The sequence below is a fragment of the Mesoplodon mirus genome (assembly GCF_964341445.2).
Source record: "Mesoplodon mirus genome assembly, chromosome: 1".
Classification (NCBI taxonomy): domain Eukaryota; kingdom Metazoa; phylum Chordata; class Mammalia; order Artiodactyla; family Ziphiidae; genus Mesoplodon; species Mesoplodon mirus.
Genome location: NC_138976.1, coordinates 36,365,873 through 36,373,567, shown reverse-complemented (window position 1 = coordinate 36,373,567; position 7,695 = coordinate 36,365,873). Strand labels below are relative to the sequence as shown.

The 7,695-nt window shown below is 42.4% G+C and overlaps 1 pseudogene across 1 annotated transcript; it reads right to left on the bottom strand.

Moving 5' to 3' along the window:
* Positions 1 to 2,555: 2,555 nt before the first annotated feature.
* On the bottom strand, positions 2,556 to 3,503 carry LOC309808221 (eukaryotic translation initiation factor 2 subunit 1-like; annotated as a pseudogene). Its single transcript has one exon. The product of its transcript is annotated as a eukaryotic translation initiation factor 2 subunit 1-like (transcript).
* Positions 3,504 to 7,695: the final 4,192 nt, after the last annotated feature.

Genomic DNA, 7,695 nt, shown 5'->3' with positions numbered 1-7,695 from the left:
CACTCAGGTACATGAAGAATGTACTGGTCTGTTTTGCACTTTAAATGGATCTTTTACCCATTCATGACTTTACAATATTGCTTCACCAAGTTGTATAGATCTTTCAAATGTTGACACATTTTATTATACAACATCAAAGCATCCCAACTATTCACATCAACACCAATCTCAGAAAAAAACAATGTAAGTAACTTAAAGATAGTCAAGTCTTTAAGTACTGGGAAGCTGTCAGGTTCAAGGTACAGGTACAAATTTTCCAAAATTGTAATTGTTGCTTCAAAGCTTAAATTTTGTAATTGGCAACAAGTACTGTCAGTTGTTTTTCGTGATTTGCTTTTTTAATTTTCACAAAAATGTTAGTCAAACACCCAAATCTGAATAAGAACATTTGTCTTTCTGCTAATTTTTCAAGTGAAATCATGTTCTGTGGAGAAAAAAAAAAAGTAGCTAGTTCTTGAAGCACAAAATTGCACAAGTGCTTTTCTTGGAGACAAATACATTACCTTGGAATGCATCAAACTTAATGCATATTGCCAAATTCATCACCCAGAATATTAAAAAGAATCAAGAGTTAATGAAATTAATACTTTTTCCTGCTTTATCAAAGACATTTTAAAGTGAAACTGGCTTTTCCCCTTGTGAATATGTGGCAGTAAAGAAATACTAGTCTACTTGGACCTTTTGGTGTCCCTGCCTTGATTTACACCAGCAGTTTTACCTACCATTGCTTCTGTACCATCAGTTTAAATGTCAATGCAGTGAAAGAGGCATGCTACCTTAGTATCATTACGAAAATAGTTTTGACCTATGATCTTCCTGAATGGGTCTCTGGGATTCCAACGTACATTATTGAGAAAGGTCAAGGCCTTCAAGTTCTTGGAAATTTCCCCAGTGTCCTTGTGGAGCTGCAACAAGGTGTTAAATGCAATGCCACTGTGGGGGCCGCCCACAGAACCTAGGATTATGACCTACTGTTCTGGGTATTCTTTATTCCTAGCTGAGCTAACCTGTCCAGAATGGGAAAGTGAGCTCCTTATAAAACCTTTTTTTCAGAGCCTGGGAGGATGGGGCAGGAACAGCAAGAGGCGTGGACTGGTGGTTTGCCAAAGTCCCTACAGCCACAAGCGTCCTTGGAAGCATAATGGAACACGTTCCAATGTTTCTGAAAACCAGGGTAACAAGGGTCGTCAGACATTACTTTGCCTTGAAACTCTTCCACCCAAGACTTTGTAGCTTCTGCAGCCCCATCTGGGGATTACCAATCCATCCCTCTATCTGCTCTGCCAAAAACTCCTCCTCCATCCCACCCTTTCTCAAGATATCCGAGGGAGCTGTGGGTTTCCCGTGCCCTTGCAGTCAGCTCTGTAGGTACTGCTCCAGAAAGCTAGAGGGTCCTTTCCAGGCTTTTGGTGGCCTCACAGGGAGAACAACACTCTTATGATCATAAGTGAAGCTTGTTTCAAAGTAAAGGACATAATAGGGAATGGGGAGACTGGGTGGAATTCTGGTGGTGTCCTGGGAATTCTGTTTGTGGTGTAATTCTGATAACATCTTGGCTTTCCCTGTTGCTGGTTTATGATTCACCTTTCTTGGGTCTGATAAGCTGGTTATCATTCATCTCTGCATTTTTAGATTACAAAAGTTTATTATTTCACTCTGTGTCAGCTCTGGGATGGTGACAATAGAACTCTCTTTTCCTGGCATCACCATGCCCTATTGGTCATGGTCCACACCCTGACAAATGTGTCATATTTAATCTCTAAAAGAGGACCCAGGGCCACTTTACATAATTATAAAGTTTGCCTATTTGACAAAGGCACCTGACCCCGGGAGTGAATGGGGACTGGCACCCAGCCCTGTTCTGCTCACCAAACGGTATTCCCACAAGGCTAGATCTGCCCAGAGAGGGCATCTTTTTCTCTTGTCTCCATAAAAGGGGTACTTTTCTTTAGCTCGTACCAAGATCTTTCTGTAGGGGCTTGCGGAGGCTCTATCAGGACTTACCTTGGCCCATCCTGGGTCCTTTGAAGGATGTTTTCCTTCATGGCCTGCCCATTTGTGTCCTACTTAGGAGAGCCTTTAAGGCCTTCCAGATACAAGTCCCATTGTCTATTTCTTTCTTTCTTTCTTTTTTTTTAAATATCCCAGAAATTTATTTAATGTTTGCTTGATACATTTTATATAGAAAAGTTAGGACTATTTGCTTTGGGTGCCCCTGGTAAACCTCATGGAGGCACTGAACTACAAAGGGTTGCCAACCTGGAGACATCAGAAATGGAAATCACATGCCCCATTTTATGACTGTTCTTAAAGATTTGTCTCTAGTGAAATTAGGCCACTCCCTTAAAAAATGCTCAAGATGTTAGAGCTACTGTGTGAAAACAGTTGACATTTAGGAGGGCATTTCACATTTTGGTCTGTCGGAACATTTAAATACTTCGAAATAAAAAATACTCAACTTTGAAGCTTTCAATACTGGAAAACTTTCAAGTCTAGGGTTAACAGCCAGGAAGGCTGCTTTGTGTTCCTTAAACTGGACTCTGTTGCCCACAAAGTTAATCTTTGGCTTTGGCTTCCATTTCTTCCGCATTATAATCTCCATCCAACTTCTGCATTTTCTCTCTCAAGCCTCTCCAGCTGCCTTGCAAGTTCAATCTCATCTGTATCTGTGACCACTTTGGGCTCCATTTGAACACTGAAGACGCCCCTCTTTTCCTCAGTCTTTTCTTTTATGACAGCCATAGCTTGGTTGAGAACAGAGAGGCCTTCTGTTCTCTCCAGGGTGGTTGTGGTCATTACATACCGAGGAGGAGCTATTAGGTTAATCTTGATGGCATGGTTTCTGTAGAACAATTCAAACCTGCTCTCGGGGCTGCTTTTATGGCATTGATGCCTTCATAACCATAACAAGCCACTTCACTGTCTGCTCGAATTTTGACAGCTTGTGGGGTTAAACACCTATTAATATTGTTAATGAGTACTTCCCGTTCATCTTCATTCAAATCTAAGCTATCCAAAATAGATGGGTCTGAGACTGCGTGCTTAAATGCATCATAGGCACCGTGTCCGGGTCTCTTGTACTTGTCATCGAAGACCCAAGCAGTCCTCTGGAACAGGCTTTCCAGCTGTTCGTCCTTGGTGTATTCTAAGACCTCAGCAACATGATGAAGAATGCTGTAAACAGTTGTGGATTTGGTAAATTTATCTTCACATTTGATCATTTGATTGCTTCCTCGGAGAAACTCTTCTTTTTGAAAAGTCAATACATCCTTTTTCTTTGTCCACTCTAATGACAGCCACACATTCATTCCTGCCAATTCGGATGAGTTTGTTTATAGAATGGATACGCCTTCTGGACAACTCAGAATCATGCTTCCGATGTTGTTGTATTCCAGCAAGTTGACATAAGCTCCCATTTCAGCAATGGACCTTACCTTCACCATTGCTACATCGTCCACCTCAGGAAATTTGTGCTGATAAAATCTACAAATTAGACCCGGCATTGTGAGGTATGTGTGTGAATTCCCCACTGGTGTCCCGTACCATGCTCTTCAATCAGAGAGATCGGACTTGATCCGCCCACAGCAGCCGTCGACTCTCCTCAGCATCCCATTGCCTATTTCTTTCCTGCCCAAAGTGGCCTTTGCGCAGGGCCTTGGGGGAGTGGGCCGAGAGCTGTACTTCGTCCCTGCTGGACAGCTGGACTATCCACCTAAATTGCAAGGACTAAGTTCTACCAACTAATCTCCTTCCTGTGTCCACAGCTAATGCACACCCTCTTCCTCAGCAAAAAGAAAGCCTTTGTTATATATCAATATAGGAAGGAGTATCTGATAAGCCAGAGGCCAGTATACAGCCAGCTAGCACCAAGCAGCCACTGGGGAGACCTCGTGAGTGAGGACAAAAATGTGGTTTTTCTCTCATCACGACCAGATGACCCCAGCTGTGACAAGATCATACATAGTCCTAAAAGTGGCTACTCTTGCTGTTGCTACAGTTCCCTTGGGCAGTCCTTTGTCTAGAGCTGCTGCACGCAACAGAATCTGTTACAGATATTTCTTTCTTCTTTCCTGGCTCCTCACATCAAGGGTGCTGAGAGCTTTCTGTACTTGCTGGTCCCAAAGTGTCTGCAAATCCCTGGTTCTTTTCATCATGGCCTATGTAACTAGTTCCTTTATTTAAAAGTCTTAAGGGCTTCCCTGGTGGCGCAGTGGTTGAGAGTCCGCCTGCCGATGCAGGGCACACGGGTTCGTGCCCCGGTCCGGGAGGATCCCACATGCCGCAGAGCGGCTGGGCCCGTGAGCCATGGCCGCTGAGCCTGCGCGTCCGGAGCCTGTGCTCCGCAATGGGGGAGGCCACAACAGTGAGAGGCCCGCGTACCGCAAAAAAAAAAAAAAAAAAAAATGTCTTAAAAATGTCCATCTGGGAGTATGGTTGGTTTCCTGCTTCTGGCTGGTCCTTACATCCTCATGAAATTACAGAACCATGGGGACAAAGAGAACATCTTATAAGCTTGGGGGTAGAGGTGGGTGGTTGGGAGAAGATGTTGGCAGAGAATGATTGTGGATTTTTCAGTAGCAGCTGAGAAAGTTAGAAATCAGTGGAGCAATGTCTTATAAATTCTGAAAGAATTATTTTTGACTTAGAATTTTATTCCCAGTCAGCACCTCAATTAAATAAGAAACAGACTGAAGATATTTTCAGAACTTCAGGGTCTCTAGGAATTGACCTCCTTTCTTAGGAAGATACTGGAGGAAGTGCTCCATCACAATGAGAGTAAACAAATGAAAAGGAAGATGGGGGCCTGGGAAACAGGAGATCCTGTGGGAGACAGGGATGAAGGGAATCCTCCAGGTGAGGGCCAGGGGAGAGCCCAGGACGGCAGGTGTGTGGCAGACACAGGAAGCAACTGAACCGGTGAAAACAAGTCAGGGCTCCAAAAGAAGCATTAATAGAATATTAAGAGGAGATATAGACAATGCAGAAAAATTTGAAAATGTATTAGTGATAAATATATAGAAAACAAAGCAAAACCCAGCATACTTCTGGCATCAACTGTGGATAATGTAAACACTGACTATTGATCTCACTAAAATTAATATACAAGCATGTCAAAAGTACAAGGCAATAGGAAGTGTGTGATTGTGTATGTGTGCGTGGGTGAGTGTGTGCGTGGTGTGTGTGTGGTAGTAGTGGTGGTGGTGATGGTGGAAGTGGGGGAGAGATGAAGAGCCATCTAGGCCAAGGCACCAGCTAGCTGATAAACAACATCTGAAGCTGACAAAGCAAGAACAATTACTATAAGCATGGTACTGAATATATGGAAGTAGATGCTTAAAGAATCAGCTGAAAGATTTGAGAGTGGTTGTCTTTGACTAGCAGGAGATGGAAGGGAGCTATGAATTGCTATTTTTGTTTTTGTTTTGTGATCTATTTTCCTTTTTATAACAAACCTTATAAACTCTACGTTATGTGCAGGTTTAATTTTAAATTACCTATTATAAAAAACCCAAACTAAAACCTGAATATGGGGAAAAAAGATGTGAGAATGTAGGGATTTATGTGATTTTTTTTCTTTCCTCTAATTTGCCTCATTAATAAATAATCTTTCACAGTTCCAAAACAAAAACCCATGCCATTAACATGTAGATCTGAAACAAAACAGCTGGGCAGAAAACATTGCTCCCCTGCTACCCTGGGCTGGTTCAGGAGATCTTGCCAGATGGCATACTTAGTACCCAGATAGCTTTGATCTCTGAACTGCAAATGAACATCCCATTTCCTTCCTGAACATGGTCAGAGCTCTCTGTGTTCCAGTCACACCCTACTCCTCGACCTCCCTAACCCTTGAAATTTGTAGTGGGTTGAATTATGTTCCTCAAAAAGATATGTCCAACTCTTAACTCCAGGTACTTGCAAATGTGACTTTATTGGAACTAGGAGCTTTGCAGATATTATTGATATTATGTTCAGGAGCTCAAAATGATTTTAGAGTGGGTCCTGGGTCCAGTGACTAGTGTCCGTATAAGAGAAAGAGAGGGAAATTTGACACAGAAACACAGAACAGACACAGGGAAGAAGGCCACGTGAAGATGGACGCAGAGATGAGAGTGATGGAGCCACAAGCCCAGGAACACCAGGAGCCACCAGAAGCTGAAAGAGGCAGGAAGGATCCTCCCATAGAATTTGTAGAGGGAGCATGGCTCTGCCAGCACCTTGATTTCAGACTTCTGGGCCTCAGATCTGTGAGAGAACCAATTTGTGGTCATTTGTTATGGCAGCCCCCGAGGAAACAATACAACACATGGATGCAGATGGAGGAGAAGCAAGCCTTCGAGCCTGTGGTGTGAGTTTGTCAGGTTCTCTTCTCATCAAACAAACATTTGCTGAGCTCCTGCCATTTGCCAGGCTGTGGGCTGGGCCTCGTGGCTGGAGATGAGAATTTGGAGGCTGAGGCATCTTGACCAAGGTGCTGTGGGCCATGTCACAGTGTTTGGGCTTCATCTCCTGAACCAGAATAGACCACTGAAGGATTGTTAAGATGAGTTTGGTGCTTTGGAAAAAGAAGTTGGAGCAGAGGGTATTACGGAGAAGGGATTTTAGTGGGGACTTGGGAAATGTCAGTTAGGACTGGGATTTTCAAACAGGGAGCGTGGGGCCCTTCACTGAGGAGACTTGGGCAGGAGAAGCCTGTGCTGTCTGAAACAGAACATTCAACAGGCCTATTGTTTTCATATTATAGATGACAAGAAATCTCAGCATGAGAAAATCTTGGAATTTCTGCATAAAGAAATTCTGCATAAGAGAGCATGACAAAACGTTGTAGGGTGATGGATTCTAAAAGATTAATCATAGTACACCCCATATTTTCTGAGTATGTACTATGCCACGTGCTTTCTACTTATTTCACTTAATTCTCTAACAGTGCTATGAGGAGAGTACTGCTACTAATTACCTCTATTTTAGTCATGAATAGTTGAGGCTTAGATTTGGGTCAGGTCACACAATTAGGTGGAGCTGGGACTCTAACTCAAGTGACTGTGCTCCTTAACCATTCCCCAACATTTCACTCCCTTAAAAAAATTAATTAAAAATTTATTTTTAAAAATTTTATTGAAGTATAATTGATTTACAATGTGTTAATTTCTACTGTACAGCAAAGTGGCTCAGTTATATATATTCTTTTTCATATACTTTTACATTATGGTTTATCACAGGCTATTGAATATAGTTCGCTGTGCTATACAACAGGACCTTGTTGTTTATCCATCCTATATATATTAGTTTGCCTCTGCTAATCTCAAACTTCCAATCCTTTCCTTCCCCACCCCTTCCCCCTTGGCAACCACAAGTCTGTTCTCTCTGTCTGTGAGTCTGTTTCTGCTTCATAGATAATGTTCATTTGTATTGTATTTTATTTTTATTTTATTATTTTTTAACATCTTTATTGGTAGAATTGCTTTACAATGTTGTGTTATTTTCTGCTGTATAACAAAGTGAATCAGCTATATATATATACACATATCCCCATATCCCCCTCCCTCTTGTGTCTCCCTCCCTATCCCATCCTCTAGATGGTCGCAAAGCACCAAGCTGATCTCCCTGTGCAATTCAGCTGCTTCCCATGTATGTGATATCATATGGTATTTGTCTTTCTCTTTCTGACTTACTTTGCTTAGTATGATAATCTCTAGG